Source organism: Trachinotus anak, unplaced genomic scaffold, assembly GCF_046630095.1.
Source record: "Trachinotus anak isolate AG129_WGS33_773 ecotype Australia unplaced genomic scaffold, CSIRO_AGI_Tana_v1 ptg000021l, whole genome shotgun sequence".
Taxonomy (NCBI): Eukaryota; Metazoa; Chordata; class Actinopteri; order Carangiformes; family Carangidae; genus Trachinotus; species Trachinotus anak.
The window spans coordinates 8,919,842-8,930,559 of NW_027273872.1; the positions used below are offsets into that span (position 1 = coordinate 8,919,842).

The 10,718-nt window shown below is 40.1% G+C and overlaps 1 protein-coding gene across 1 annotated transcript in view; it reads right to left on the minus strand.

Annotated features, from left to right (window-relative positions):
* LOC139605762 (polycomb group RING finger protein 3) overlaps positions 1-5,798 on the minus strand; it is a 60,328-nt gene extending 54,530 nt beyond the window's left edge. The window contains exon 1 of the mRNA XM_071457531.1: positions 5,670-5,798. The gene's annotated coding sequence lies outside the window, so the exon portion shown is untranslated. The remainder of the gene's footprint in view (positions 1-5,669) is intronic.
* Between the last annotated feature and the right edge of the window lie 4,920 nt (positions 5,799-10,718).

Genomic DNA, 10,718 nt, shown 5'->3' on the forward strand with positions numbered 1-10,718 from the left:
CATGCAATAGTGGTGAAAATGATCTGTAACCAGTAAAAACCAGATCAGAAAGTCAACATGTGTAACTTGTAGTTGTTGAGAAAGCCGAGTCACAAATTTAGAAAACCAGTCAGCAGCAACTGAACCCCTCCAATATGGCCGACATAAGGATGGTTACATCACCTGAAAGCCCAAAAGAAAACCCCCTGAGGAGGGGCTTTCAGCATCCGAGCACTTAATGTGCACCAGCTTCCTGTCTTCATCACAATGCCTGAACTAACAAGTGAGCGTGGAGGCTGCAGAGCTCGTTTATTAGTCTGCCACCACACGACAACACAAACAAGCTCACAATATATCACCAAGAGTGACTTAAAAAACTAGGCTAAATAATGTGTGTGATCTTGTCATTTAGGCTTAACGCAAACCTTGTTCTCCCTGTCAGACCGAACCCCGGAGCACGAAGCAGACAGGGGACAGAAAGAGACAGTCAGCCACTGGGTCTGGAACTCAGGCCTCTGGGTTTCTGGTGTTTTCTCCACCTGGATCCGGCTCAGCGTCTGTCAGTGGGTGTTTTTAATGTTGACACAATAGCAAGCGCAGCCATTTAAATTCACACAACCTGTTGACAACCAGTTATTTAAGATGTTGACATAAAACAGATAGGATCAGTGAAAGGACAAGCGCAGCTGTGAATCTTATCAAGAGGAGAGTCTGAGCAGCCGGTGTAGTCCCCCCTGACAGAGGGATCTTCATCTGCACTGATTCATGTGTACTGTGTTTGTCCTCTGGTCTTAATGCTGCTGTAGTGAGATGTATATGTTCAGGACACAAAGGATACAATTTTTCACCCACTGCCAGAGAGTCCAATTTAAACATTGTTGTTGCTGTTTTCTTCAGTGAAGGATCTTTGTGTCAACTGGTCTAAAGACTTTACTGAACTGTGTTTCTGAGAACTTCATTTCAGAGTTTGCTTCTGTCATTGGTATTCCTCGCCTCTTTCGTCTTCTTTAGTGAATTTATTACTGCTTGTTTGAACTAAGAGTTTTATTCTTCACTCATCCTAAACATAGCTTCGGAGAATTTCAAGAGAATGGAAAACTTTTCCGTCCAATTCTCTGAACTCTGCTTCATCAAACACCTGGGCATCGAACTTCGGTGCTTTAATGGACCGACTGAATTGGTTTGATACCAACGTGGATCGAAACATGTCCTGTCATTTGATACCAAATATCAATACATAAGGAGTAAATGTGTAATTCTTGTCAGCATCACTGAGCCAATTAGCATGCAGCATGCTTGGACCAACAACTAACAATGCTGGTGATTGGCTGTGTATTTACACAAAGGCATTTGAGTTTATAAAGAGGCCGAGCTAAAATTTGTACAGTATTGTGTATTGTAATTTTCTCTTTGTTAAAATGGATTTGGTAAAATTGGTACCAAAAAAGTAGCGTTAAGAATCAGTATCAAAGTCATTGGTACCTATGTTGAAAGTTTTTGAACGACACCCACCCAAAAACAACTGAAATAATGTAAAAAAAAGTTTTCACACAGAAAGTTGGTGGATCAGTGACAACAAAATGCAACGAGGCGTAATGGAGACAGACTTTGCAATTGAATCATGACGTACGTGAAACTAGTGACTTCTAAACAGACGAAAACATTGATGAGGAGACTGTGACCTCAAGGTAATATACAAAACAAACATTAGTTCATTTTCCCATCATGAATTTTTCACTATTCTGAGGTTTGACTAGCTTTCTTTTAATTACATCATCTTGTTGCGCCCTCTTTTCTGCAATAATTTTCCAACTGGAAAAGTAGTGCCACCAGCTGTTGATCCAAATGCCTTAACTTACGTTTTCTTTTGCCTATTTTCTTGAAATTTGATTAAAAATCTGCATCCCCCCTGCCCGGCATTTTGCTCTCAGGGTTGTCCATCCTCCTCATAAAGAGTTATTAAAGGTTCCCCCAACTAGTGAGCTTGCCAGCTAGCAGCTGGTTAGACATTTTGGACTCTTTGGCTCTCCATTCCCAGAGATCAAAGATCAACACTTTCAAAACTGCTGTCTATTGGTCCATGGCGCAAAAATTTTGCACAGCAAATCTGAGCAAATTTTAAAATTTTACTCTGCATGGATTGACTTCGCTCCCGCAAGCAAACCTGCTGATCTTGGCAATACAACTGAAAGGAACCGATTTGCCACAAAATGCCACCACTTTAAACGCTAGTGTGACCGAGCCTTACGGCCACAGTCAGACATGAACACAGACATCTCCTCATTCATCTCAATGAGTCCACTGTGTTAATGTAGTAGCGGTCACAAAGCTGAGGGCTCCAGGCTGAAAAAATAAAATAAAATGGAGAGAGAATAAAATGATTGTTGCTGCGACGACTTCACAGGGTTGTAAAACCCCATGTGTAGAGTTTTGGTATCTGTCAGCAGTGGAGACTTAATTCAAACTTGACTTCCCAGAGTGCTTTTCATCACCTCACTGGCACCTGAAAGAGCACAATGAAGCAAGACAAGTTTTTACCCATCAATGCTCCTATCTGAATCAGACAGGATTGGAATCATACTGCACTGTCCTGCCCAATATCATTTTGTCCTCACAGTCTCGCTGAATACCCCAACTATAGTCTGATTTACTCATGGGTGCTGTTTTTTTTCTGCAGAATTCATTTATCCTCTCTTATCACATGTTCAAAGAAACAGTGCTGAGGAAGAGATAGTGAAACCAGAGCTGAGGACGTGAACTGCAGCTTAATTTGTGGGTGAGGGAATCTCCACAGTTGCTCAGTAGCTCATTTAGGAAGTTGCCTGAGATAATTTCCTGCCCAGGAAAAAGACAAATGCGTCTTCTGCTGCTTAAGTTACTGCTGAGTTTTTTTCATTATGAAGCAGTCCTGCTCCTTAAGAGGCCATATCCTGCTCGCCTGTCCTGTAGGGCCGACAATTTTATCGCAACTCCCCCGCGGGACCATTAACATTGTTTTAACAGAGCGAGGCTGCAAGTATTGGAGTAATGGGTCAAAATAAATGTCGCTTTGATAATTTATGGTCATTATGCACTAGAAATCTTGCTATAACATTAAAAAAAAAAAGCTTTTTAGATGTTATTCAGTTTCAGGTGAGGGGTCAGCTGTCCAGAAAAGCTGTAGTAATTTGGGGTTGCCCTGCAAAGTAAGCAGAAACCTGACGTGGAAGCTGATGCTTGGAGAGTATGTGCAGTCTTACGCAACAGCCATATCATATGGAATCCTTAAGTGCAGGCCAAGCAACATTCAGCTGGCCACAGACCATCACTCAGGCCAGTGGGGTCCTCCAGTGGAGCCAAAGTAAGATGAGGTTCAGTTTACCGCAACAGTAGTCAACATCTTTTCTTAAAAATACAGTTTTACCAGCTTAAAATTAGAAAGTGCAGCTGTTGCAGAGAAGAGCATCCCTTCACTTCTGACTGGCGTGCCACAGATTTACATTCTGATGTCAAGATGATACACTTTTCTTAAGAAAGAAAAAAAAAATCAAAACATTAAAAGAGTAAGTGAAAGCCCCAGGAAAAGAAGGAGGACTCGCCAACGTCAGATCTCTTTCCTCTCTGATGGCATAAAGGATCAGAGAGCAGCTCGGCTGTTAAAACACGAGCACGCTGACTGAAGTTTAGCAGCAGCATGTTACCGGATTTGAGGCTACTGATGCTCACAAAGGCAGAGAAAACGCTCCGCACAGCGTGTATACTTTCACAATCACAAATTAAATCATTAGACCCGCAACGTGTGATTCAAGTGTTTTCAACTACCACCTCAGGTTGTGGAGGTCCAAATTTCCACTGCCGTTTATTTGGACCTGTCACCACGGACATGGTGATGAAGTCTAAAGTAGCTTTGACGGCAATATACAGTAACTGGCCCGGCTTGAACTCAATACCAAAATGACTGATACTCTTTGGTTTCCCTGCACTATATACTCAGTATAAAGATCTGTGGTGTGGTGTGGATGCAATCACAGGTCTGGTGATCCGCAAATCAAAAGACACATACACACGTAGGTTACAACTGAGCTACAGCTGGTGAAAAGTCACAGAACTAGGTTATGTGTCAGTGCTGTTTCTCAATGGTGTGTGGGGCTTAACCATACCGCAAAATTTTCCATCTAATCAAGACCTAAAAACCTTGTTTTCTTTAACCAAATGGAAATATAACAAACCTTCATATTTAGAGAATTTGGGGGCACTGGGGGAAACTGATCCACCCCCAACAATGTTATAAGACAAAAAAAATTACTCTGCTTTAAATAATAACACGTCAGACGTGGTTATCACAGAAAAATGCTGTTAAAAATGACTTCTCCCTTGTTCCAAACCCAAAATATGCAAATATTTGTCTCCTATTTGACCGCAATGTCCATTCTCAGCGCATGTGCTCTGGAGATTTCACACATCACATCACATGCCGGACCTTCCAAACTAAGTGCAATGTCACAGACTCATGCTGGCATGTTTGCGTGCTGAACTCAGATTTAATGTGAGCCCCGGAGAAACTTTACCCCTTCAGCAGATTAATGTGAAAACAGCCTTTTGTGTCACACTGCGCACAGTAACAATAAGCAAAGCAAAAAAAAAAAAAAAAAAAAAAAGTGACAGGAACTGGGCTTTCAGAAATCCATTCCAGCCAAAAGTGACTTCAGAAGACAGAGATGCTGGCAGTGCAGCTCCTAAGATGTGTTTGAGATGATGCTTAAAACCTAGACAGCCAGAAAAACTTTCACTTTTCAAGGCCAATTTTTTCCCCTAACACCTGCATCTTTTGACCTGCGAGTCACCCACCCCATGCTCCCAGGGCTGAAGAGTCCCTGGAGGGAGGGAGGGGGGAGAAAAAGTTGAATAAACCCCAGAATCTAAAGCCTAATTTCACCCTGCTCTGTCCATCACTCTCAAACGTGTTACTCGCTATGTAAAGATGATTTTTAAGCTGCATCTGTTCCCAAATAACTGCACAGACTTGTTGGCTGCTCTCTGCATGCTCCCCCCCCCCCACCCCCCCCACACCCTCCTCCCTCCTCACAATGTCACACAGGGCTTGCTGCTGCAGCAGTCTGGCGAGGGACGACATCCACCCAGAAGAGGAAAAAAAAAAAAATGCACCAACTTTGTGTCTTCATACAACCTAAACCTCATGTAGATCCTCCACACGCACACTCTCTCTCACACACGTACACACACTGAACTTTGCACAGCAGGAGGAAGGGGGTTAGCCTAATGGTGGACCATGAGCCCCCCCCCCCCCCCCCCCCCCCCCAAGAACATTCCAGCTCAATGGGAAAGAAGAATTGGCTTCAGAGGAACAACACAACAGCATTTAAACATGACGAGACAGGCAGACAGGCGGCTGCCAGAGCCTCCTCTCCGGCACGGCTAACCGTGCGCATCCCGGCTAGCTTTAAACCTGCCTGTACGATGCACTTTCCTCCTTAAAACCCCCATCCCCGGTGTGCAACTGCAGGGCCCGGCGCCGCCATACACCACCACATAGACACATAAAACAACACGTATAGCATGCCCCGTAGCACCCAGCGGAAAGAGACATGCGAAAAAAGAGAAGGAGGGGGCACGAAGCGGGACCGTAAACCGGCCACAGACCCGCCGAGGACGGAGACATGCAGGGAACAAGTCTACTTAGGCGAACTAACCTGTTTGGGAGCAGCACGGTCCGCTGGATATTGGGTTGAATCCGAGTTAAATCCACTATCAGTAAAACAAAGAGGCGAAAATGACCGAGCGGCCGCGGAACAGGCCGAAACAGCACTCCTGGAGCCGCGCGGCGCATGCGCAGGGGAAGGCCGGAGGTGGAGGGGGTGGGGGGGGAGAGAGGGGGGCGGGGTGAATGAGTGCAACTAATTTTCAAAATTGATCCACAGAGTTTGTCATTCATTATTAATTTGAAGGAAATAAAAGGCCTCCATCGATGGCTGTTGTTTTCAGTGTGTGTGGGACATGAAGTCACAGCATGTGAACATTTCAATCTCAGTGACACACACCTCGTTTTATCATTAGTGGTGTTATTACAGACTAAACCTGCTGCTAACTTGTCCCATGTCATTTGCCATTCAACTCTGTGATGCATGGCTTATGCCTCAGGTGTATGATATTACCGTTTTACTCATTTGTAACTAAATATTTTATACATCAACATTATCATATTTTATTTATGTCTTACATGTAATCACTGCTCTGCATGTGTCTCAAAATCATTATAATTAATTTTTGTTTTTTTTTAATTTCTCAGTTGCTGTCTGCAACTTCAGCCATTAAGTCAACGTAAGACCGCGTCTTAAAATAAGCTATGTGGGTAACACTTACTGGCAGAAATGTTAATTCATGTGTGTTGTCCTTATGAATAAATGAAATAAAATGTAATTTAAGTCAATATAACATGCCACAAATAAAATAAAGCAGTAATAATGTTTTTGGTGTCTGTCTAAACAACTAAATAAATAAATCATTAACCTCATAAAAATCTACATAACAAAGTGGAAATTCCTACAACCCCAAATACTACAGCTATATATTATTATTATAATGATACCTGGAGATTCAGATTCAGTTGGTGCACAAAAGTCAACAGATAGATAGATAAATAGATAGATAAAATACTTTATTAATCCCTTGGGGAAATTCAGACTATCCAAAAGCCAGAGAAAATACAACTACCACACAAATCAGTCAATCTTAATATAAACATGAAATTGAATGAGCGCAGGTCAGATGTGGATACTGAGAGTATTTCAACAAAGAAGACAAACAAATTAAATTTCAGCCACAATGGTGTCTTTAAAATGTTCAGAAATATAGGAATTTGAACACTTTCAACTCGACAAAATTTAGTCATACAGTTTGGTGTCAGACCATCTATTAAATGGTTAATCAAATGTTCCTTGTGGTGAGACTGTTTAAGTAAATAAGATAAGATAACATAAAGACGATAGTACTTCGTTCATAATGACGCAAACAGACACTTATATATAACAAATATTTAAACCACAATATACTCAAATAAAATAAAAATATAAAAAAATATATTCACATGTAGAATGAAGGGAGGTGCAGATGACAAATCTCTGTTTAACAGGTGAATTAAAGTGTAAGAGTACTGATTACTGTGTTAAAAATTGTAAGCCAAAAAAAAAAAAAAAAAAATACACCAGCTGCCTCTGTGATAAAATAATGTCAACCAAAAATATCAACCAGTTGGTAAGAAGGAAAAGACAGGAGACCATAAAATTAAATACAATTCATTATGAGATAAACATGAGTCTCTGAATCATATTTAATGGAGATTCATGTAATGATTGTTGAGATATGTCAGTCTGGACCAAAGAGGTTATAGGGAGCCAGGAGCCACAACACCTGTGTGACTAAGAGCACCTCTGGGTTGAAACAGTACAACTCTGACCAACGTCAGGTCGTATTAGGGTTATTTTAATGAATCACATTTGATTGTTAGATTTTACTTTTATTTGTCCACCTCCTGTAGATGATCTTTCTTTAAATTCACTATAAAGTCTTTCCATCCAAAGGCAGTTACATTTTTTTTTTTTTTTTTTTTTTACAGCATTTATGTATTTTAAATCATAGTGTTCTTTATATACAGTCATTGGTCAATACTGTGTCCCTGCCTTTTGGCCTAATCCTCCTCCCATAGCTACTGTCCACCGTCCTGTCTGTCGGTCCACCACTTTGGTCCAGACTTTAACATCTGGATGGGCTGAGATCAAACCTCATACAGACATTAGTGGTCCCCAAAATGGAGGCTGATCACCTGATTACCAACAGCAGGTCAAAGCTTTCTGTTAACCTGCAAAATATCTCGACATTTTCGGGATGAACTCGCACAAAAATGTGTGAGCAGACATTCACGTTGTCCAGGGGATGAATCTTAATCTAGCAGCGCTGTGTCTACAGGCTCTTAGTCTTGTTAGTCACTATTTTCCTTATTTGTTCATTCTATTATATTTGACCCTTTTTACTTTGCTTTTGTCACTTGTATTGAGTAAATGGTACAAAACAGTTGCCATTGGTAGATAGACAAACAGTGCTATTTCTTTCTAATGCTAAATAATGTTTATGGCCAGAGGTTCTTTAATTGGTTTAGGATTAAAACTGATTGTGATTGGGTATAAACTTTGAGATGATGGTTCAGTTGAGGTATAATGTTGAAAATAGTCTTGGTTAGGTTAAGGTTAAGACAGTTGGGGTTAGGTGAAGGTATGGTGTGGTTTTGGTGAGGGGGGAAGAGTGTGGGTGGGACTTTGGTCTCTGCCCAGGCCTGCGGTATGAACCCTGAAGAACATGTGGTTGAACTATTGTCAAGAAATGCAGCATGCTGCACGCTCTTGACTGGAAATAATGATTCTGAAACAAAGAGTTGTCACAGTTGCCAAAATCATAGACCAACAACATCTGCTGACCCTCAGATGTTTTAAGTCTCTGACATCCCCACTTATGATTCAGCCCCATGCTGCAGCCACATTTCTATTCAGGGGTTGAAGTAAAACGGAGACTTCTCCAAGGATAGATCCAGCTCTCCACCAGCATCTTTTTATTCTTCGTGCAGGATGTGCAATAACTCAATTTAAACCTCCCGGGGCATTGATCAAGATTAATATTAATGAAGTCTGAGTTGTTTCCAAATGCCAATTTGTATGAAGAAGCTATGAGTAACTTTTAGTTAAGAGGGATTTTCAAGTGCTGACACTGAATAAAAAGCCCTTCTTCGTGCACTAAATCAGCCAAGACACAGCCTCTAAAGTTCAAGGGTCACATTCCATGGGTGCAACATGTTAGTCATCCTAGCTTCATTTAAGACTAACAATAATATGAGTCTCGGTCAGTGTATAAAATATTAAAATGCTTCAATATAGCCTATTGGACCATTTGAGCTATTTCCCTCTATTATGTTGACAATATTACATATTCCGGTATATTATCCATTGAAATCCTAAGGATATAGTACTCTCTTTTTAATAACTATCTGTGGATACTCCATAAACTGTTTGCATGTTTGTCAAATACATGGTAAAAATCATGTATTAACTGTTTTTGACAAACTGAAAATTAAGCATTTCCATAAAACATTTACATTGAATTTTACATTTAAAAAAAAAAGATTAATTTATTATTCCCATGTCCTTGTATTCTCTGTTGCTCTTTCAAACTCTTGTAGCACAGGTAATATAAATATTAATGCACATATCAATGCAGCTATGCAATTAATGCAATTACATTTTTGTCATTTATATAGACAATATATGCAGTATACTAGGAAGACTAATGCTAAATTATGAGCATTTTATTGTATTCTGAATCCATTATGCTGTGTATTGGATGTTTTCAACTTTTTCATGGTGTGGGTTTTGTGACAGAGCATGCATTTTTTGTTTATCATAATAACAGAGAAATTATAGGCTTTTGGCTAAAACTTATAGGATTTTGATGCATTTAAGAGAAAAACTATAAACAACCAGGCCTAGAAAAAAAGAAGTATTCAAGAGGAAAGATGTGAGAGCTGATGCACACAGCACAGGTAAAGGTGAGCCACTGTTTCACTGAGTATCACTTTCTTTTCAAATGAGCTGTCCTCAAAAACAAAACTAAACACACCCACAAAGAGACACACAAAGGGTTAAAGAGAGGGAGGAGCGTATTGTCAATCAGAGAAGTTGAAAACATGAAGACTTCTCACTCGGTTCCTATTCCCAGTTACAAGAACAAAAAAATCACCAGTAGACGGACAGCAATCTGAACTAATTTATATTGAATAAAGCAACAGCAACAACATTTTGAACTTGACACAGAAGGAGAAGCACAGGTGTCACCAACAACATTAACCATGGCTCCTTTCTGTTTAAGTGTCCCAGTACTGTGATAGTGAGCCAGCATGCACAATGCCAGGACCCTGAAACTGAAGCAGCTAAATGGACCTCAGCCAACATTAGTTTCTTTACATACTTTTCCTCCTGTGACCGTCCAGCATATCTCCTGTGAAAAAGACCATGAAAACCATATAAAAACATACATGTAGAATAACTGCCCTCTTCCACAAAATGCAAAGTCAATTCAAAGTCCACCAGTGCTGGGGTCAGTTGGAAGTAGGGCTCATCTATGACACACTTTGAGATGACACAACAAGTAAACACCAGTATTGTGAACTGAGGCATAATAACTACTATAATGTCTAAATGTTTTGTGATTAGTGTATAAAATCGCCCTTTTTCGCCTCCTCCTGATCAATAGATAATGATCAAAGAACACAGATGTTATTCACATCCAAGAATTTATCTCCCAGATGACGGCAATGAGCTCATATTTTTCATTGTAAGTCACAGCTTGTGTCCTTGAGGTAAAAAAAAAGAAAAAAGAAAAAAAAAGCTGATCACAGTCAGGAGACTCTTAAAACATTTAATGAAAACAAATGTGGGTTTTACTGTTAAGTAGTTTTTCAACAAAATAAGCTTTGTTTTGCTTTCATATCAGAATCCAGAATCCACACCAGTGAAGAAAAGCTTAATTACAGAAGAGTTGATTGAAAAGATGAAATGTATAAATCGGAAAGTGATGTGGAAATGCAAATGAGAAATTGAATTTTTATTGTGCTGAGCTGTATAGCTGAAACAATTGCTGAAGTGATTGATTAGACAGAAAATTAATCAACAGTTTTGATAATTGATTGATCATTTAAG